Raw genomic sequence first — 24334 nt, forward strand, 5'->3', positions numbered from 1 at the left:
TGCAAAGAAAGAGAGCAACATGTGTGTATGAGTTTGCAGGAGTTAGGTTTGAGACTCACGGTGTTGCAGCCCACCAACCCGCTGGGGAACTCCAATTATACTGCCTGGTTGTTATCAGCGCGATTATAGTCAACATTACCCCCTTAACTGCTTCCGGTTATGCACTGGGACGTGCACAGAGCACGACGGAGCGCTCGCTTAAAATAAATAAATGTAAAAAAAAAAAAAAAATTTTTCTAAAACAAGGCAGCACAATCTGTAGCCAGATCCAAGTGCTTATTAGTTCTCCAACCCAATCTATTTCAGCAAGTGAAGGAGACAAACGATGGAGCAGAGCACATGGCACTGGAGTATGAAATTGGAACGCTGCCCGGTCGTAGCCCACTGCGAAAATTCTTCAGACTCGTGCGGTTGTAGGCCGGCATTAATCTTCGCAGTTAATCTACGTTAACAAGTGAAGGGTGCAGATGTAGTGAAACTGGAAGTGTGAAGTTCGGCGATGCTGCCGAGGGCAGGCGCGGGGGGAAAAAATAGCAGCGCTCGGAGAGTGCACTTGCTCCGAGAGGATGAGAGGGAGCGAGGGCGTCGGGGTGACGGCTGCTCGAACGCCTGTCATTTGTGAGAGACGATAGAAGGCAAAGGCAGAGATAAGGGCTTACTGAGGAAAGTGTGTGTGTGTGTGTGTGTGTGTCCATGTGTGAAGAGCACTATGAAGAGCCATATCAGCCATAATACATTCTAGGTCTTTCACACACATGTTCTCACCCTTTATCGCATACATGTTTTCCCCTTTCGCATGCTTGTTTAACGCACTCGCGTATGTGTATTCTCCTCTCGTGTACGTGCACTCTACTTCCGTATTCATATATTTCCCTCTTGCATACAAGAATTCTCCCCTTGCATGCGTATATTTTTTCCCTCTACATGTACTTCCCTCTCACAAACTGTACCAGGATTCTCCTCTCGTACAGTATATGTGCATTATTTCACATTTATGTAATCTCTTCTCGTGCACGTGCAATCCATTTTTGCACACGTGTATTCTTTCACATTAATACAATCCCCTCTCGCATACATTTATTCTCTTCATGCACACATGTATTTTTCTTTTGTATTTATGTATTTTTCACTCACATACATATAATGTGTTCTATTCTTGTATACATACAGTATATTCCCACTTTCGTATTAAAATTCTACTCTTGCATACAATAATTTGACTTTTGCTCCTCTCGCATATTTGTATTGTCCTCTCGCATTCCTATATTATCCTCTTACATTCTCACATACATGTATAGTCCTTTTGCATACCCATACTATCCTCTCGCATACCCAAACTGTCCCCTCACATTTCCGTACTGTCCCCTCACATTTCCGTACTGTCCTCTCGCATACCCATATTGTTCTCTCACATACATGTATTGTCCTCTCGCACACCCGTATTGACCTTTCACATACATGTATTGTCCTCTTGCATTCCCCTATTGACCAGTCACACACATGTATCGTCTTCTCTCATACCTGTATAGTCCTTTTGCATACCCATACTATCCTCTCGCATACCCAAACTGTCCTCCCACATTTCTGTACTGTCCTCTCGCATACCCATATTTTTCTCTCACATACATACTGTATGTTGTCCTCTCGCATACCCGTACAGTCCTCTCGCATACCTGTTTTGTTCTCTCACATACCTGTACTGGCCTCTTGCATACAGTGTGTTTTCTTTTCTTGCATATATTTATTGTCCTCACGCAAATAAGAATTTCCCTTTTGCACACATGTATTCTCTTTCTCGCATACAGTATTTGTGTTTCCGCTTGCTCTGTTTTGGCATTTTTTTATATTAGATGTTTTTAAATTGACAAGTAGTGCATAATTTCTCAAAAGTCTAAAAGCATTCCAGTGCTTAACAAGTATTCAGATTCCTTTAAAAAAAGGATTTATTCATTTCTAATTGATGTTGTTTTGATTCATAGCCTTTAGGGATTAGAATTTCTAATCCCTTTTATTTGAACAAAAAAAAACAAAAAACTAACAAAACATCTATGTATTATTAGTTATAGATTGTCTGGACCGTAGAAGTCCCTCTGTATGAATTGTTACTATAGAAATGATAATGTATTGGAACTGGCAAATAAACATGAATCTGTAGTGTAACGGGCAGAACTGCTGTCCAGTATCGGGTATAAAACCTCAAAACTTCCCATGATGCCATAATAAGAGTTTCTCATCAGCTTTTTTATTTAAAAACAAGCAATACGACGCCGTGTCAAACCACTACAGCGTTTTACTGTATTTATCCGACGTAAGGTTTCAATAAGTACTTAATAAAGTTTTTTTAAGAACTGACAGTGAGAAATGTGAGGAGACGTTTTCTGTTTTTTTTTGCTAAGCATCACCACTACCTCTTGCCGTCCCTGTGCATGGAGCTGTTCCTACAGAAACTGTAACCTATCAGAACGAGCGTGTTAATATTATCGTTAGGAAATATTCATGTTAGGAAATCATCGCACATTTTCTGACCAATCTGATTTCAGAATTCAACGTTGCTGTTGTAGGAAATACATCTAAGATTAAAAAGCCTGAAATTCTTGGGTTCAGCGACGGTTCGAAAATCCTAAACATTTCAAAAAGCAGAAATCCAGTCAGAAAGTCACCATCATCGCTTATTGATAGCGTTTTCACTTGTCATCTGTTTGATATTTCCGTCGCTCTTTTCTCGTTTCCGATGAGAAACAGATGCCGCTGTTTGCTCCGCGTCTGCTTAGCGCCATCAGGCCGCGAACGCTTTACAGGGTTTTTGATTGATTGGCCAATCCCGTGTTTAATCTGAGGCCCGGAGTGGAAACAAACACACTGTCATGAATAATAAGTATGTGTTTAAGAGACACACTCAAGCACACACAAACACACACTTGTTCATACTGTATATACATGCGCATGCTCGTTAGTTTTCACACACAGCGGGATCAAGCTGTCAGTTACAAGATCAATGTAACTAATAAACTCAACTCTATGGAATATGACAGAAAAAACACTTTTATAGAGATTTCAGGAACAAAGCGCTGACAAAGTGACTCGGTCTGGCCGGGAAAACGAACGCCGTCAGTCAGTTTAGACCAGGGTTCCTCGACTCCAGTCCCGCTGAGCCAGTGACCAACACAGTCTGGTGGTTCTTCTGCTCGAACACAGCTGGTTCAACCAATCTCTTAATTACCAGGTTCAGTAAGAGTGTTTAGGTGTTGCCTGATTTAAATCTGCACTGGAAACATGCCCTCCAGACTGGAGCTAAAGATCTCTGGTTCACACACTTCTGCTTGTCCTTATATACTAGGCGTATAGGAATAAAACACTTGGGGTTGTGCAGTTATAGGAAAATAATCAATGAGAAGATGGAGTTTCTGTATCACAGTTTTTTTTAATAGCGTCCTGTCCCAGAGTGCCATTTACAGAGGCCCTAAAAAGGATAATAATAATAATAGTAATAAATATATAAAAACAACTAAATTTTTAAAAAACAGTTTCTTTCGTTTATTTATTCATTTTGTCTTACTTTTGTTTAATGATTTTAAACGACGTTATGCAAACAAATGCATATATATATATATATATATATATATATATATATATATATATATATATATAAATGCAAATATACAGAAAATGTGTGTGCCACAGAAGACACTTTTGAAGTTTATGCAACATGGACGTGACTGATCTTGCTTCCTGAAAAAATTCCAAGTTGCTAACTTCAGCCGTTTTGGAGAGATAGTTTATATAGTACTGTATGTACCCCGAAAACGGCTATTTCTCACTTCAAACAATGATCATTATAATGTAAAATATTTATTATTGATATTAAATTGGTGTAAGCTTCTAGAAGATTTTTTTTTCTTCCTTAAATTAGTTTTTGGTAAAAAGCAAAAAATCTGTAGTGTCCGTAACCATGTCGCAATATCTTAATAATTTAACATTTTGAAATAATCAACTTTTTGAGGTTTTGTCTTTTTTTTTATAGGATTTTTCCCCAAATTTTAGTGGTATCCAATTCCTCCCATCACTAGGGGGCTCCACATTAAGGCTACTACTACCACTCAGTCTGGAGGGCCGAAGACTATCACGTGTTTCCTCCGAACCACGTGACGCCGGCCGACCACATCGTTTCTAAAATCTAGATCTAAGTTTCATTTGAATGACATTTAAGATCATTTGAATAAAAAAAAAAAATCATGCACACTACTGTACATACCATAAAAGGGCATTAAATTGTATTTAGTAAATTAGGAGATAAAAATGAATTAGGAGATAAAAAGCATTAAGTATTATGAAAAAGGTGTTATATGATCCTTTCTGAAATATGATCTGAAAATTCACTTTTCAACTGGGAGAGACACTTTTTAGCACCAATACCATGGTTTTGGCCGTGTGTGTTTCAAATAATTGATTATGAGGAATGGCAATCGATTTTAACCAATTAAATACGCCGTAGCATGCTGTGTAACGGAAACATGTATTTATATATATTTATATTATCCAGGTTTCATTTACTCATCATTTAATATTTGCATTAATTCTTTCCCTTTCGATCTTTTTTCTATTGTTCATTTACTGTTTCAGCCCTTATCTCTTTTAAAAATCTTCCATTAATTTATTTAATTAAATCTCTCCTTTACTTACTTACTGTATATACAGTATAATGCAGGTAAGCACGTGACCGGGGAACAGGTATTTTGCCCGGGATGCATCTCTTGTACTCGTAAACCCCTCAAACCTCAAAGCAAGGACGAGAGCAGAGCACCAGGCGAGAGCTGAAATGTTCTCATCTAACAAATGACACGACTGTAATCATCAAGAGATCATTCATCATCATAATAACTGATCATCAAAACACTCCAGCCACTCTGCTATTACTGCGGCCTCTTAGCAAATTCACGCTGACGACCACGGAGAGACGGAGAGAGATTTGTTCTGCTGATGAGAAAATAACACGAGCCGGACGCACGTCATTAACAATTATTATTCCTAAAGAAATGATTGTAATCAGCGCGGGACAGAACGCGCAGCCTCGTCTCACTGATCGTGACCACGCCTTCAGACAGAGGAAACATTTAGAGTGATGATTTAACCAGCAACATCCGAACCTGTAGAGTACATCGGTGAAAGAAGACGAGTTTTACACATTTTATTACTAATGATATGTCATGAACGTATTCAAAAAGATTTGCACTTTTTTTTGTGTCTAAGCACATAATATGACCAAATCAATACTGCTGGCTCTACTTATTATTAATACTCGGACAGGTAGAGTGTGGCGGGAGTCCTCAGCATGAGTTATACCTTCCTGAGCTGTGTTTAAATGCAGCTTCTATTAAGATATTTAAATGTAGAACTCATTTCATCCATCCTCCATTCAAAAACTGATTTTATTTTATTTAGTCGCACTGCACCTTCTAATATGTATCACAAGATCTCATTTAATTAATTCATATTTTCCATAAACACATTATTATATATAATAGTATAAATAAATAGGTTGTATGATTTAATGAAAAGCATATATAATACAAACAATGTAAATAAAAACTTTTTTGCACAGTTAAAAAAAAAATTAAAATAGTTTCATATGCAAAAAAAAAATCTGTTATTTGTAGTTTTCACCTGACAGTAAAATTGTGGATTATTTTATACACTGTTAAACAGAAATCTATCTTTTTTAAATATTTTTTATTATTAATATTATATTTATATTACACTTTTTTTTTTTAATCAAGCAGTTACCTTTAAATGATTTTATTCAGAAACAATATACCTTATACACAATAAACCTAATATTTAAATGCATTTAAATATCTTTACAATTTATATGTATTAAATATATAAATAACACTTAAAATGTATTGTATTATATTACTAATACATTTATTAAAATCAGAATAAATTGTTTAAGTAGTTTTAAGTATTTAGAGATTTAGAATATTATACAGTTTATATAAACAGTTTGACAGCAAAATGAGATTAAAGCTATTTTGCATACTTTTATTCATTTCTGCCAAATTTTGTCCGCATTGTATATAACAATACGTTTACGTTAAAAATATTTTTTTTCTTTTGGAAGGTTTCAGCAATCAGTTGCCCTGCTTTTGTTGCATTTGTTGTTGTGCTATGATTCTAATTTTAAGGGACTATACGGGTATATATACTGTAGATGTTTATATAGTATATATAGTTGTATGCGGTTGGTTGATGCTCAATTGAAATTATATATTGCATTACTGTAGTTTCTGTATTTTTTTATGTTTTCTTAAACAAACTTTGCAATTATTTTCTAAATTAAATATTTTTTGTCATTTTTAACACAAACAAAACGATTCTTGATACTAAATTACATATTTAAATGACCACAAAGACAACTGCAGGCTGATTTATCCATTAAAATGTGTATGTATTAAAAGTATGAATATCAATTACAATATATTGTATTATTTACAAATACATTTACTGAAACTGGAATAAATTGTGATATATTATTTTTTTTCAATATATTTTATGTTATCAAAGATTTTGAATATTATAATGTTTCAGCTATCCCTAGCACTACTTTTTCTGCATTTAGGAAACATCATGCACTTATGAAAAGTAATATTCATTAAAGAATTAAGCACAGAGACAATGCCACGATGTTTTGTGTGCAAGATGCATGACATACATGTATATGTGTGGAAAGATCTTGCAATCGGAGGATGGAGTTATAGCGTTTTGCATAACAACTGTGGCAAAAATTTGGCGTTTGTGTTCACTGACACCTTGGTGAGTAAAAGAAACCATGCACAAGTTTTTGTTACAGCATGCAATACTTTCTGCTTCTCAAATGATTTTCTCAAAACTGCAATTTTGATGTCAATGTGTTCATAAAGAGATTTTTCCCCCCTACGTACTGCGAAGCACACTAGGCTACATTCCGAACGTCTGGAGGTTATTAATAAGCGTCTATTATTCTTAAACCTTCACAAAGTTGAAATATCTCCAGCTGTATGAACGCTGAATATTCTCTCATACCCACGCTGAACAAAGTCCTGCTGTTTGCCTCCCTCTGGAGTTTTCCCGCTAACGTAGACGGAGCGGAAATCCACTGTGTCTGAGCCTAGCAGTCGTCTCCTCACCTCTCCTCTCCTCGACACACGGCCCTCTACACCTACTCCTACAAAATCGAATGCATTCGTCTTAATATTTCACCTGCTGTAATGGAAAGCTTCACTGCAGCGTGTGGGAGGAAGAGCGAGCAAAATTCGGCTCTGCGCTTACACGACTTCATTACGATGCTCTGATTTAGTGCGTCTCTGCATGCAAACGAACACAAACGAAAGAGAACAAGCGTGAAAGATAGACGGGAAGTAGGGCACTGGAGGTCAGGGATAAAAAAAACAAAGTAAAAGACAGAGAGAAATATGAATGAAAATAAAAAACTGTAAGCAGGTTATTATCGCATGCATTACAGCCAGCTAGTCTGTGACCGTAGCACTGGAGCTAGCATCTCTCTTTTTTCCACGGGGCTGAGTCAGCGCTTTAGCCGGGTCGGTATAAAAGCGAGAATGAAGGGCATTAGCGCAGACACAGAGTCGCTCGGGGCTGGATAGATAAATCTCACTTCAACCTTTTCTTCATCTCTCTCTCTCTCTCTCTCTCTCTTTTTTTTTACTCCATCACTCTCCATGGTCATTAGCTAGCCCTCGTAAATTCAAGCTTTCTCCTCGTTTAGCAACACAAAGAGAGAGACGGACAAAGAGAAAAGCCCCGAGCCTGGATTACACCACTGATGGAACTCCTCCATGCCGACATTTACTAATATGAGCTGCAAGGTGAAGCAGTTAAGATGGAATAAATAATTCTGAAACGCTAGTGATGAGCTAGCAGCGTCTTGGAGATCAGAGAGAATGCGCTAGTACCGTATGTGTTGTGCGTCATCGTTTCTTGATATCAAATGAACACGCCGGAGTGTTGGATCTGTGAACGTTCCTTTAGACAGAAATCGCTTCAGTAAAAGCAGAAGCACGTCATTTAGCCTCGTGTCTCAGCAGGACTCGGAGCGATGATGAGACGGGAAGACAAGAACTGTGGGAAGGTTTTGTTTGAGCTTGAAGTGAGATTTGACATGAATTACACTGTTGATCTCATTATTTATAACGCACTTTCTCTAATACAGTGTCGTAACTGCTAATAGGAAAGAAGTAGGTGTGGCCTATGTGGCTATTAGTGGAAATGTGGGCGTGGCCTACTTCAGTGACGTGGGCGTGGCTATTGTGTGTGGATGTACAAGTTTAGTAGACGTGGCCTCTGTGTCAGTACAAGAGATGTGGGCGTGGCCTTAGTATGTCAGTATCATTTAAGCAGGCGTTGCCTATGACCTATTAGTACCAGTGAAGTAGGTGTGGCCTATGTGGCTTTTAGTGGGTGTGTAGGCGTGGCCTTTGTGTACTGTGGCCGGTGCTACTTCAGTGATGTGGGCGTGGCTATTAAGTGTGGATGTACAAGTGGAGTAGGCATGGCCTCAATGTGTCAGTTCAAGTTTAGTAGGCGTGGCCTCTATGTGTCAATACAAGAGATATGGGCGTGGCCTTAGTCTGTCAGTATCATTTAGGTAGGCGTTGCCTGTGACCTATTAGTACCAGTAAAGTAGGAGTTGCCTCTGAGTGTCAGTAGAAGTGAAGTAGTTGGAAAGATATAGCGGCAAGAGATGTCCCATGTGCTTACGTTACCAGGGTAAGAGACGCAGGAAGTAATGTCTGCGTAGGTCATGTCACAGGGTCATCCATTCGGTTAAGGGAAGGTACTTTAACTATCCAACATTCCCTCAACAAGGAGTAGAGTAGGGAGAAGGGTTTACGTACACTGTGGTACAGAACGCACGCTAGCTTGTTTATCTTATTACCGACCTGAATAATTCGGTTACACACGGCCCGGTTCGTCACGCTTGTTTTCATTTCACTATATAGTGTCTGGAAACTTTCTTTTTACTTTCCTGTTCCCTGTGTCGCTCCACAGACAGTAAGATAGTCTGACACGTCTGACACAATTTCTTGTTTTGTTTGTCTGGCTGTTTTATTTGTTATTTTATTTCATTGTTATTTTTATATTTCTCACCCTTTTTTTATTTCTTTTATTCAATATCCAGCACTTTTCAACATGAGTTTTCACAGCCACTGCACTATACTGTGTTCAAATTGTGAGTCATTTGAGATTCGACAGAATGCAGGAAACGTCCAGGATAATGGTCATGTGAAATAATTCTTATGCTACTTTACAATGAAAAAACCACCTGCATCCCTTAGAAATCGTTTTAATGAAGAAAAAAATCTTTATTACAAAATAGATAATTAGGCAGCATTGTAGTGGCTAGCACTGTGGCCTAACACCTCCAGGGTCAAGGGTTCGATTCCTGCCTCGGGTCTGTGTACGTGGAGTCGTTGGAGCATGTTCTCCCCGTGCCTGATGTTCTTTTTCGGGTACTCCAGAGACATGCAGATTAGGCTAATTGGTGTGCCCAGAGTGTGCCCTGCAATGGACTGGCACCCCGCCTTGTACCCAAAGTCTCCTGGGATAGGCTTCAGGCCGCTGTGACCCTGTACAGGATAATAGAGACCTATAATGCAAAATTCCCTTTACAGTCATTTCAGTCATTCCCTTTACAGTCAGAGATTCAGATTTCCTGCTTTTCGTTCTTATTTCATTTAATTTATTATATATAAAATAAAATAAAAAAGATATATAAGAATATACTTCTTCCTGGCCCGTAGTTTAGCTTTGCTGTTGTCTGGAGGGACGTGGTTCAGCGGTAGCTCATTTCCATAGACACCGAAATGGCATGTTTGGAGAGGGAGTGAAAAAAAAGGAGTTTGAGATATAAAAAAACTATCTAAGAGGTTTTTTTTCAGCTGGAGCATTCACACACACACACACACACACACTCACACACTTTGGGGGAGCTCTGAGACCTGTGTTAACTTGTTGAAGAGAATTTTTAATATACAGGACCTTTACAACCCCACTGAGAGGCAGGACGGGAGCTGCAATTTTATTTCAGGCTGCTACTGAGACTGATATACTTTAGACGAATATAAAAAGCAAGTCGGACAAAAGTACACCAGGTGTTATTGATGAATACAGTACGTGTTTATTTCAACCCACCATTTTTTACATTGCATCATTGGACGCAATATATCGGATTAACGTTCTTAGTGAGTTTGTGTATATTATTGATTCAGACGTTTCCTAAATCAGGATTTCGCACTATGTTGGGAAATGCTTTTTCTGTATTACAAATAAAATACAAATCTTTGCTTTTTTTCACTTTCTCCAACATCACAGCTAGACAAGGGAGGGTTTTTTGGCAGCATCAACAGCGGCACTCAGATACAAATATAAACAAAAGCTTAAGAAAATTATTGAGAAATCAATTCTTAGTGACTAAAGGAGACAAAGGATGAGGTAGGAGCACAGTGCCAACAGTTTTACTCAAACTGACGGCTTAAATACATAAAGCTGCAACCCGAGAGATGATTTAGCCATTTATTGCCGCGTTGTTTACACTGGCTCAATGGTATGCGCTCGCTGATTGCCAAAGCGCCCTATTTCTGGTCCTGCGTTTGCTCAGACCCGCTATCATAGCTCATTGCAAGTCAAATGAAGAGGGCTTTTGATTGGAGTGTTTACACGCGATAAAAATGAAAACAAAGCGATCAGCGCTTTTTAACTCGCCTTGTCGGCCTTTCCTCCCTTCAAATGGTCAACCATCTGAATTCTAATCGTGTTTACTTGAAACGATATTCGAGAATCCATCGCCATTTTATCATCCTAAAACCACTCATTAAGCCTTTAAGTACGTCTAGCGCTCTGCTCGCCGAGGCTAATACGGAGACTTTCTTCCTCTAATTGGAGCCATAAAGAGATTTACGCATGCTAATGGCACAAATATCATTAGCATTTAATGAAAAATCAAGAATAAAAATGTAATTCATCAAAATCAGCATTTATGTTCAGCGCAGTCGCAGTGAATCATACGTGTATTTTTTTCCATGAATATCGATTTACAGGATATAATACCTTTCATACATTAAAATAGCCTTAAGAGGACGTGTTATGCGAAATTCACTTTTGTGGTTATGTTAAGCCATTCAGATGAGTCTGCAGGAGAAAAAAAAACAAACTACTGTCCTTTTCCATTTTTATCCTGGCATTGGTTTAAAAAGCCAATCAGATATTCCCCAAATGTGAGTGTTGTTCTCTGGACGCCGTTTTTAAGAGCGACAGTAAATAATACTAGGCTAGCAAGCAGCGGGTACCTGCTAAGCACTAACTTAGCCTTTTTCAACTCTCAGTAGATTTTTTATATTAAGGATGTCATAGTGAAATTATACTCCTAGTGTATGTATATTTTCCCCTTATTTTATTTGGCAGAAATAAAAAGTGGCAATATCCTAAAAAAAATATTTGATTAGATTGTGAATATGGTATGAACATTCTGATTGGCTAGAAAAATTAGCACAGTTGGATTTAAAGCTACAGAAGCAGCCCCGACAGGATGTGTTTCAGCTTTTAAAACTTAATTTAACGTGTTTTAAAAGGAATATACACAGATCTGCCATAACATTCACACCACCGCCAGGCACACTCTACCTATTTTGATGACTATAGACCAGCAAACTGGGGACTGGATCATGGACACCCAAGGCTCACCCATGCCTGTGGGGACCAAAGGCCAACCCGTCTGGTGGGATCCCCAAGAAAAGCCAATGATAATTCAATTACTTGTCACATGTACCTTACAGCACAATGAAATAATTTTTCTGCATATCACAGTTAGGAAGCTGCGGTCAGAGCACAGGGTCAGCCTGGTTACAGCGCCCCTGGAGCAGATAGGGTTAAGGGCCTTGCTCAAGGGTTCAACAGTGGAAACTTGGCAATGCTGGAACCCCCGAGCTTCCGATCAGTAACTACCACAGCCTTAACCAATTGAGCAAAAAAAAAAGAGGATGTCCAGAAAAGAAAGGAACCAGAACACCTTGTCCATCATCACATGCTGCCTGATCTATGCCCAAACGATCCCCTAATAACGTCCCGATTAAGATACAGTACCACAGCACACCTCAGTCGTCCCATGGAGCCATGCCGCGAGGGGCCAGAGACGGCACAATGTCTGTGTTTTAAATGGTAATGGTTTTAATATTATGGCTAATCAGTGTACGCTGTGATAGCGCGCAGGAAACAGGGAAACAAAAAAATAAAATAGTAATTCAATAGTCATTAGGATAAGGTAGAAACAACATATCTGTCGCATATATAAAAAATATGTAGGAAAGATGACTGGGTACATATCTGAGAACAGTTTCCTTCTGCTGCATTACTTCATTGCTGTATTTTTCTCATCTCGTCTTTCCCCATCATATCACTTCACATGTCCTTTGCCACGTAAGTGCTTTAAATTGATGACAAGCAGAACCACGGTGACTGAAGAGAGCACTTGACTTAAAAACAATGCAGCTAACCAGGCTTTTTTTGTCCCTCCATTATAATTGCTACTCATCATCAACACCGAAGCTCAAATCTCTCATAAAATGTCACTCGGAAAACAAGGACGGACAAAAGCACACGCTAGTTACTGCCTGTGTAAAAATCTAAAGCTGTCTTCTGAAAGAGATACTTCTAATCAGATACTTACTTTAAAAATCCCTCGTTTTAATTAGCTTGGTAAATGACATGCTTGCTAATCATAATGTTAACTAACTAGCAATAATTGTACTGTCTCTTGTCTTTATTTAATCAGTCATAGCACTACACAAAATGTTTTATCTGATTAAGCGAACTGGAGCTGGCTTGCTAACCACCTTATCATTAGCTAGCTAGATACTGTTTATTGACGCTGTGTTGGCTTGATATAGCCCACTTTCCTTGTTGTTAGGAAAGAAAAGTGATTATTATCTCATCTATATCTTAGAGAACGATACTCTGCTGCCTAAATAAATCGAGGCAGCACAGAAATTGCTACCTTGCTAATCCACCTCCGTGCCGTTAATCATGTTAGCTTACTTATTAGCAACATTTGTGCTGCTTTAACTAGTCAATTCTCTACATGTTTACTGATAAGATTATGAAATAAATTACAAGCAGTATGTTCATATTCCATTTTCTGCTAATATTTTAGTATTCCAGTCTAGTCCAACCACCGAAGGTGCTCGAATGTTGCTAGCTAACAGTCAAGCACTGAAAAGTTTGGGTTCACTTTCTAACTCCATGGTTGTTCCTGATTTTTATTTCTAACTCCACTGTAAAACAATTTTGAAGACAGCGAAAATATGCAATAATCTCCTTCGAACAGTTGATATTGAGATGTATATCTGCTATTTCTGCTCTGACAGTAAAGCTTCATAACGGCTCTAATCTGGGGTGCTGTTTGTTAATTGGTGATTTCTGAGGCTGGTGACTCTAAATGAACGTCTCCTCTGCAGCAGAGGTACATTTTGCTCTTGCTTTCCTGGGAAGGTCTTCATGAGGGACAGTTTCATCATGGAGCTTGATAGGTTATTGCACTTGACAATACCATTCTCGCAAAAAATGTTCCAGAAAGGCTGACCTCCATGTCTCAAAAATACGACTGACTGTTATAGTTGTTGTTATATAATTACAGAATGAATGTAGAAAATAAATCACTAAACAAAAAGAAAGAAATTTGCAAGTGATCCCAAACTTTTTGAGCAGTAGTGTATTGTACTATGAGGATATAATTAGCCACGTAAATGAAGAGCAATTAGACTCTTGTCTGAGGAGGTTAAGAGCACAGCGGTCCATCCTTGTCTGGGGAGGTTGAGAGCACATCGGTCTGGTCCACAACTTACTGTCTAGTGTTCTATCTGTAAGGTAAATACAATTTAGAAGCCTTGAGGTTATTGCTACCTAGGGATTTGTCTTTATGTACATATAATTTGCCTGCTGTAACTGGAATACTGGGCAAAACATGACCACGGCGCGAAATACATTACAAAGGAAAAACGCTCGCTCACTCATCTTTTATTTTGTACAGAGTCACAGGGGGCCTAGGCACAAGGCAGGGTACACCCTGCATGGGGTTCCAATCCATTATAGGGCACACACACATACACACACTCACAGGCTCATTCACAAACTATGGGCAATTTGGAAATGCCAATTAACTTAATCTTCATGTTTTTGGACTATAATCGGAAACCATATGAAACCTACCAACCACAGGGAAAACATGAAAACTCCACATGCAGATTGACCCCAAGGCGGAATCGAACCGGACCCTGGAGGTGCAAGGCATCAGTCTTAACTACTAAGCCACCATGCCGCCTACTAAGGGACAACAGAGGTTTTCACATTTTTAACAGCCAGATGTTTTGATCAATTCATATATTAAGCTTGTTATTTAGATCGAATAATGTAGAAACTCATAATAATAAGTCTGACTGGTCCTGGTGCCGCACGTCTGGAGGTTTTTTTGTTGTTGTTGTACTTTTGAAGGCCCCTTGCTCACTTTTGAGGATGTGGTCTGCTCATGTGGTCTGCTTGGAGATGACTGAAGATGCTTCTACTTGATGACCATGGAGATGCAGGCAGTTTTTATGTGACTGTAGTTCTGAAATAGGACTGAAATTCCTGTGAACAGTTTTGTACCTGATCCTCCTTAAGTTAAAGTGGACTTCGTATTTACTTAAACACCTCTCTTGTTATTTTGAGTTGATAACTTTATAGCATTTAAATACAGCAAAGACAAATGTATGGCTGTACTGTCTGATACCAATTTGTTCCATGGTGAGTCTGGTTCCTCTTAAGGTTTCTTTCTCAGGGAGTTTTCCTTGCCACTGTCGCCCTCAGCTTGCTCTTCAGGTACAAGCTCATAATTATACTTAAATTTTTTTTTTTTATTAATACTGCACTTATGACAAGCTGCAATGCATTGATGATCATTACTAATACCAAGACAACTGGTAACTGATAAACTGTCAAGAAACTGTAAGAAACAGTACAATGCACTACGCCGGATACTTTGCCATTTGTAACGAAAAAGGAGTAGAGAAACACTTCACCTCACACCAATTACTAACTTCAAATAACTTTAATGCTCTATTTTTTTTTTTACTTTCTGGTACTTCTCTGTACTTTTTCCCTTCCACTCTGTTCCAGCGACAGCACATGTCCGTCCTAGAAAAGTCGAGCCCATAAAGTCCATTAGCCAAGACAGATCTTTGCAGCTAATTGGCTGTGAATCTCAGTCTGCCAGTGAGCAACTGAACAACTGAAACATGAGCCAGTGTCTTGAAAGCCCATGAAGTCCCCTAACAGCTTGAGGAGAAGATGCCTAATCTCTCCAGTGAAGCTGCAGAGGTGATCAAGGATGAAAGGGGGAGTTCGAGATAAATGGACGAGCCAAGATGTTGGACACAAAGAAATCAGGATGAGGTTGACGCAAAGCACCATTGAGGATTGTTCAATAACTGGACATCATGTGGTTTTTAGAATTATTTTGAATTTATTAAAAAAAAACTATTGATCATTGTTTTTTAACCTTAGCAGGTACTTTGCTATAATGCTACTATAGTTTATGCTTTGATATCTTAGCAATAACTTAGTCAATTCTGTTTTATATATATATTGATATTCCTGATTTCTGATATATATTCAAATTAAAGCACGTTAATTAGCTTTTGACCTTTTAAGAAGAGTCAAGGTTAACAAAGGTCATATGACAACAAAGGACATCCATGTGATCCGTTTGTCTCCTCCAGTTTCCGCCTTGCTACTTAATATGACATATGGCATACATATGGCACATAAAATCGGCTTGGAAACTCGATACAGCTTTGCAATCTGGACTCACTCACAGCAAATCAAACAGAGGAAATCAGGAAGAAAGCACGGTTCTCACACTGATGATAAGAAACATGTGCACGGAATTTACAGAAAGAACCCATGGGCAAGGTTAGAAATAGTGACGTATATATTGTATTTTATATGGCAAAAAACAGTTAGACACATACATCAATCGTACAAGGAGTGTTCATGTCGAATCTAGACTTGGGATGGAATTTCCGTTGAATAAGGTCACTAACCGAGAAGGCATCAAGTACAGTACAGTTAAGAGGAACTTAGCTGCAGTAAAACATTCAAACGGTTCAAACATTTTAAAGTAGGCTGTACTTCCATGATTAACGATCCCAGCCGATGTGGCTTGGAGCCCATTGCAGTCGTTCCTGTGAACATTCAGGGCCTGACCCTTAAAAATCGACACATAAATTGTTGCCAATTTGCAGAAAAGACCCATCTGTCTGTGGGAACTGTACACACAATCGTGACCTCGCTCTAAACCATTCCCACATTCTTGGGTCATTAAAGGAGTTCCTGTGAGGCCAGCGATTCAAGCATAAGGCAGGTCTAATCATGAGAAAAACTTTTTTACCTTAATGGTATCCAAGCACTAGTGAGTTTTTATTCTTATAACTGTCTTATTATTCTACACAATCAAAAGTAATGCTAAAGTTTATTTTAAAAGGATTAATAATGTTCCACTAGGGTTAGATTTAGATTTAGCCAAAGACCATCCAATAAATTGATGAATAAAATAAATATTAGCTGTTTTATTTTATGCGTACAGTATATGATACAAACTAAAATATATATACCGTGTGCTGAACGTGTGAGTTCAGAATTTTAATTTTGCCTTTGGATAATTACAGCAAACATAAACTTTTCCTAAGAGGAAGCATAGTAAAACATATCACTGTTCATTTGGCTGTGTACATGCGACAAAGAAAAGAAGTGTCCACTGCTGAGCCCCCAAGACTGCACAATTTTGGCATCAACATAAAATTTTCATTCAAAGGAAAAAAAAAAAAGAAAAAGGAAGAGGCGACTCAAAGCAGAGAACGAGATCTTTCAAAGAAGTGATCCTAAAATCTTGTGAAGAGTCTTCCATATTTACGAGCTTCTTTCTTGGCAGAACTGAGAGAACACTCATGGTGCGTGGGAGAGCGCCCTCAGTTTTGTCTGATGTGTGTAAATTACCAAACTCCAGTTTAAACCTGCTACTGATGAGAGAATATAGAATATACTGCTTACAGATAAGTTGGATTTGATCACTGAAGTTAGGATGTGCTTTCCTTAGAACTAATTTAAATATGTTAAGGAATAATTTAGTCTCCGGGGTTGTGAGTGCGTGCAGTGGGTCACTGAAAGTGTTGCTTTTTGACTTAAAGCATCATTGCATTATATTATGTTTCTGAGTATACTTAATTCCGCATTTACTCTTTACATGCTCCCAAACAGCAGGTGGCAGTATGCACCAAATTGGAACGTATAACACAAAGAAGAAGAGTACAACTTTGCATACTGTATGCCAAGAATGACCTTCTGGCCTGCCTTCCTACTCTACCAACTATGCCTGCGTTGTTTAGTGTATAACAAGGTGTGTGTTGCGTGCGTACGCAGATTTCGTAGGAGACGATGATGAAGTCAGCTGTCTACTTCATGTTTTGCTACAGATTGTTTCTGTACCCGAATGGTGCCCTGATACAATGCATAATGCTCAAGACTGCTTTTTACGTTTAGGCATAATTGATTCGCAAAGGAACAACTGGTGTTACGGTATTATTGTCATTACTTGAGTACACCTACTGCGTGTCTACACTCTCCAATACAGCAGGTGGCAGTATACACCTAGTTGGGTTGCGTGCCACAAACAAACACAAGGATAACAGGGAAGTCAACTTTTACGCAATGCCTAATATTATTGATGATTTATCATCTATACGGCTTTATCCTGTATTCAGGGTCGCGGAGCCTATCCCAGGAGGCTTAGGGCATGAGGCCGGGGACATTCATCGCAGGGCACACACACATACACACACTCACACGCTTATTCACACACTACGGGCAATTTGGGAATGCCAATTAGCCTAACCTACATGTCTTTGGACTGTGGGAGGAAACCCACCAAGCACATGGAGAACATGCAAACTCCATTGGTCAGAGGTTCCTTGATAGATTGATGGACATGCCTCTTAATCTGGGTAGAATGTAATACTACGATGAGGCTACCCGCAGTGCTCTTACTAATGCACGACACTGTGCTGTGCACAAAACTGTTTCCAGGCCCAACATGTCCAAGGCACTTTTAAAGAATATCTCTAGAAAAATATTGAAACGACTAAAATGTTGACTTTACAGCTTAATATTACATTTTATACAAGGGACTTGAAAATTTTTATGTAATGTAGAACAAAAATATGTGCGGGAGTTTTATATTTTTAAGGGGTCTCCAGTTTTTAGTGCTTTGTAACAGCTTGAAATTAATCTTTAAAGAGATTTTCAGAACAGAGAAGGATATGGGATTCCATCGATATAAAAATTAATGTTTTGTGCGAGCAAGATATCAAGATATATCATGGGGTTTATTCAGAGTGGCCCTAAAAGTCTTGATTCCTCGTCAAACATTTATTTACAAGCATAAAACGCTCAAATTGGGTGGCACGGTGGGTTAGTGGTTAGCGTTGTCGCCTTGCACCTCCAGGGTCCGGGTTCGATTCCCACCTCGGGGTCCGTTTGCGTGTTCTCCCCGTGCTTGGTGGGTTTCCTCCGGGTACCCCGGTTTCCTCCCACAGCCCAAAGATACGCAGATTAGGATAATTGCGGTTCCCAAGTCTGTAAATGGTGACCGAAGGTTCTACCACGGTTGTAAAAATGGGAATAAACACTCTGGCATTCATTCTTGGTGGAATGTTGCATACAGAGACATTTTCTTTCTTTCTTCAGTGTAGTGATTGTTCTGAGCCAGTTCTCACAGACTAGTGTTTTCAGGATGAAAGTCTCTGAAAAGTGGTGATGTGCTTCTGTTCAAGCATCTATTGTTCGTCCAAAAATATCACATTTACCATAAGGACAAATGCCCGAGGCTCTTGGGCCGCTCTGTGCGCGAGTATTTCGGATTTCATAACGTGTCAGAGTTTTAAATGCTGGAAATGTTTCATTTCTGTGGCTTCATTTAGCAGCTAGTTTAGCGTGCAGCGGGATTTACAAAGCACTACGCTGAAACAGAACTGCGATGAAATCATAATTTATCAAAATTGGAAATAAAACCTGATGATTACCATGTGCCAAAAATTTAAGCACCAATTATACCAAAGCTTCCCGGAGCTGTTTGTTTGACAGAGAAAGTTTTGTTTTGTTTCATCCAGCCCTTATATGCAAATGTCCAAACCATGACTACACAACAATTCAGAAAAACACTGAATAAGTGCTGTTTTTCTTGGTATAGTGCACCCTGCTTGGGTGTGTGTGTGTGTGTGTGTGTGTGAGAGAGAAAAAGTATTCATAAAACCGGAAGAGTTTCTACATATCTCTCTCTCTCTCTCCCTGACAGCCTCCTGTTCCCCCTTCACTCTCTCTCTCTCTTACACACATACACACACACACCTGACAACTCTAAAATATTTATGCACTCTAGCAGAGAGAAATGGCTGGTGTGCACTGATGTGTCTGTTTGCTTTCCCATGGCTTTAAAGTCCCAGCAAGAGTGAGACAGACCGCCATGTTGGCCATCAGAAACACACTGGTTGCGGAGTGTGTGCGTGTGTGTTTATGTGTATGTGCTGGGAAAGAAGCCAGCAACACACCTCAATACAGACACACACTCACGCAGACACACACCAGCAGAGCACTGCCATCTGTAGCTGGCAAAAGCAGAAGCTGGAACTAATGGAAGTAAAGCAGCAGCAGGAGGGGAAAAATTCCAGCATGGTGGCATCCGAGTGGGTACAGGTGGCCGAGGCTGCTTCTTTGGGGGAAAAAAAAATTACTTTGTACTGACTTTATTTTAAAAGAATGAACCAACAAAACGCGCAAGAAAAGGGCCTAGTTACAGTAGACAAAACTGATCTGGTCTAAGAGGAATAAAACACTTAAGGATATTTTTTTATTTGAAAAATAATTAACTTCAGCATGGCAACTGCTGGCAATCATTGCGATCATGGAAACAAAGCTGAACGCATAATAAGAATCTTTCTGTTCGAGGTTTGTGCCTCATCACATCACTGAAACAGCGCTGGTTAAAGTAGCAAATGCCCTTTACTGGTCTCCTATCAAGGGTGCGTCTTTCTGCTCGGGTTGCTTGATTTCAGAGCATCTTGTGATACCGTAGATCAGGCGTACTTAATTGAAAATGATTAAGGTTCGGTCAATAAAATATTTATTTCGAGCCGAGGTCCAAATTTAAGGTTTATGTTAGGATTCAGATCTCAGTATATGCAGTCATCGGACATCTATAAAAATAAGCAATTCAAAATTTCCATAGCATTTTTCACTCACTCACTCACTCATCTTCCATACTGCTTTATCCTGTAGGGGACGAGGCGGGGTACACCCTGGACGGGGTGCCAATCCATCGCAGGGCACACACACACATATACTCACTGACACACTACGGGCAATTTGGGAACACCAATCAGCCTAATCTGCATGTCTTTGGACTGTGGGAATAAACTAGTACCTGGAGGAAACCCACCAAGCACGTGGAGAACATGCACACAGAGACGGGAATCAAGCCTGGCGATTGGAGGTGCAAGGTGAAGGTGCTAATCACTACATCACCGACTTCCATAGCATTTCAATAATATTAATGTCAATTTTCTGTAGCTACATTAAACATATGGACGAAATTTTGTATGGAATACAAACAATCTTTAATCGATCCATAGTATGTCTTTATGCGCCCACTGCTGGACTTTAAATAAAAGTGAAAGGACTCTGGTTGCTCTGTCATACTGGGCTCTCAGTTCTGGGTATTTTACACGCCTTAACCTGGGGCTGCTGCAGATACAGTATGTTTGCTCAAATAACATAGTGGCACTTTACCATACTGCTGTTTATTAGAGGCACAGTTTCAGAACTTAAAAGACAAACTGGTTTTAAACTTTTTACAGGAAGAATAAACATATATTAATCTGTCCATTACCATTTAAAGGTTCGGTTTTCATAGTCTACTCTCCTTTTTTGGAGTAAGCAATTCTCTGTCGCGTTTTTGTTTGTTTATTGCACATACTTTGTCTATACACTGTGATTAGTTTTGTTAAAAGGCTCATATAGCCACGCCCATCTTGAGGAGAAAAGGCACTAGATAAAAAAAAAGCTTGGTGTTCTACAAGACTCTATTCTAGGTCCACTATTCAGACCAGTTCAAGCTGGTTTAAATGCCATGATAACTCAAATAAGCACTCTTTGCTGAGTATCTCATAACGGACCTAACATCGAACCTTGATGCAAATGAGCAACAGAATCAGAATACTGTATGGGGTCTGTGATTCAACCTGGAGTCTGAGACCATACTGGGCACAGAGTCAGCAAAACTGGCCTGTTCAAGATTAGAGAAACATAGCCTAGGCTTTTTCTAATCTTCGGCTGTCAGGTTTCGATGAACTTGTGCCCACTGTTGCTGCCACCGAATACAAATGTAGAAATTATGACCATCATAAAGCACCGAAATACGTATTTAAAAGTGCTTGTGAAAGTGTAAGGAAAAAACAAAACATAACAAAACAGGGCAGCCAAGTCTGTGTCAAAAACTTAATAGCGAGAAAGTGATCTATAACATAATATATGTTATGATTTGGAATGGTTTAGAGTTCGTTCCCTTATAAAAGACATTAAGCAGGGGAAATTTCTTGCTTGGAAGAAATCTGGCACCTGATTCAATTTAAGGCCTTAAACCCGTTATTTAAGGAGATAATGAATAAGTGAGAAACTTCCAGAAGGCAAGGCCACGAAAAAAAAAAAAAAATCAAGTCAGCTTTTCTTAACGATCAGTCAGGTCGAACGAGCAGCCTGTCTTCTTAGTCATTCCATTCCATGGCTTTTATTTAACGGCTTTGCACTTCACGCACCTGCTCCTAGACTTTTCGGAACAATATTAAACATCCTGGACCATCTGCTGCTTCCTAATGCACTCCAGTATTGTCCTGTTGCCTGTCACACCGTTTGTGACGCCTCCTACTGAAGACACTCACTGCAGGCAGATCCGGACTCGCCTAAATCACGACACCTTCCCCAGCTCTGTCTCCCTGTCGTCCTGCTTTCACCCCTCTCTCTCTCTCTCTTTCTGCCTTCATCACTCTCCATCTGGCCGTTTCTGTCGCTGTCAGCTGCTTTCTCTCATTCGTCTATGTGTGCCATCACTCACTCATTTGCTTTCTCTTTCTCTCTCTTCCCGACTCGGTGAAATCTCTGCGCTCGATACATCACAATCCACCAAGTCGCTCTGTGCCAGATGTGTCGATGAAGCATAAGGGCGACACGGGTGGTTTTTTGGCTGCCAACGGATTTCCATTTCAAACACCTCCGCTCTTTCTTTTCTTTTTCAGAACAGCGTCAGACACACGGGATACATTTCGGGTCTGCGTGAATATTTACTAAATGCTTCAGGCTTCGTTTTATTCTTCCACACAATTATTTGCTACAGTAGGACAGTGGCTGAAGGAACTGATCAAAAGGTTGTTTCCAAAATCAAATAATATGTATTTATTGTTTATGATTTTAAATCATTTTTCTGATAACATGAAATAAAACATGTGCAACCATAGGAAAATAATCAACAATCAAGCCCATGTGAAATTAGATAGTAGCGACTGAGTAATCTGATTGGACGAGAGGGATTCCAATTGGTGATAAAGAGCGTAACAGCACTGGGATGTCTAACTTCTGTAGTTGAACTACTGGGATGTCTAACTTCTGTAGTTGACTTGTAGTAAAAGGGGCTCGTTTCATGGGTGAAAGTAAGTCAGTACGATCACTAGTAACGGAAAGAGTGGAGAGCAGCTACCTGCCAAAAATTAGCTCAAGTACTAAAGAAAAAGATATGTCACCATTTAAAGTCGCCACTACTTTATGTGTGGAACAAAGGATTGCACACTTTACATAATGCATTTAACACTTTTTGAGATTTAACCCTAAAACCTTGAAGGTTAATTGAGCTCATATTTCAAAGCGGAACAAATTTCTCAGGACTGTCCGACCCTCCTCTTCATTGTTTAATCTCCTTTCCTTTTGCCTGCATAGTACCAATAGAAGATTAAACTACTAAGTTTAAGACTTTCCCCAAGATTTTTTTTTCTTTTGTGATTCTTTAAACTTTTACCAAATTTTTTATTGTCATTTTTATGTTGCAAATCAAGGTCAAGATATCATATATACCTGTAGTTCCTTGCCCATCTTGGGCATAGATTTTTTCCAAGAAGTGTATAAAAAATAACATCTTACTTAAACATAAAAATATGCAAAAAAAAACAAAAGATACTTATTTTTATTAGACATACTTATTACAGAATGATTCTGGCACTTGTAAGTTACCAAATCTGTTTCTTTGCCCAAGTGTACCTGCTATGTTTAAGCACTTATTTCAAGTCACATTAAGATCCGAGAACAAGCAGTTAATAGGTTCCGTGGGGATGTTATTTATTTATTTATTTATTTATTTATTTATTTTTATTTAAACTGCAATTCTGCACTATTTTGTTTGGTTTTATGTGTGCTTTAATTTTAACCACATTTGGCAGATATCGGTGTAAATTTCAGTTCCTTCGCCCAGAACCCAGAGGATCTCAGTGAGTGAGTGAGTCATGTTCTGCAGATCTCACTAGTAAAAAAAGGAAAAATGAAAAAAAAAAAAGAGAAGAAATTCTCAGAAAGTGCATAACGTAAGTATGTCTTTTTAGAAGCGCGGCGTCCTGTTTGTTAATTTAGCTCAGGAACACAGCGCGTTTGATTAACCGGCTCATCCTGCCACTCCCGCATGGCCTCGCCCTCTCAATACTCATTAATTAATACTAATTGTCATTGATATAACGTGATTATTAAATTGTTGTTCCTGTAAAACTTCTGAAAAATCTCTTGGTGAAACACTGAATAACCTCCTAGCCCTAGCGCAATAATTAAACAAGTTAGCGACAGCAGAAGCGCTAGCCTCATTTTGTCTCGAGCGCGCAGACATCAAGGGACCTTTTCATGATCGTAACTGGATTACTCTGGCGAGGAACGTGGTAGAGTGTTAAATGCGATGCGCTTGTAATCTGATTTGTCTGTCCTCTGTGCCGTCGCTTTATTTACGAGGAAGAGAAAACGTGTTGGTCTGTCTGACAAATTAGAAGCTCACATAAGGCTGTGAGGATTAGCGAGCTCCGCCGCCTGCCAAGGTGAGAAAACTGAGGCTGCACAAAAACGCTGCTGCCTTCACCAGAAAGAGGTTTTGTAATGTTCTTTGTTCAAATGAGGACGCTTC

The 24334-nt window shown here is 39.1% G+C and overlaps 1 protein-coding gene across 2 annotated transcripts in view; it reads right to left on the reverse strand.

Annotated features, from left to right (window-relative positions):
* dcc (DCC netrin 1 receptor) overlaps positions 1 to 24334 on the reverse strand; it is a 258324-nt gene that overhangs the window by 145986 nt on the left and 88004 nt on the right. The gene's annotated exons all lie outside the window — the stretch shown is intronic.

Source organism: Clarias gariepinus, chromosome 24 (genome assembly GCF_024256425.1).
Source record: "Clarias gariepinus isolate MV-2021 ecotype Netherlands chromosome 24, CGAR_prim_01v2, whole genome shotgun sequence".
NCBI classification, from domain to species: Eukaryota; Metazoa; Chordata; class Actinopteri; order Siluriformes; family Clariidae; genus Clarias; species Clarias gariepinus.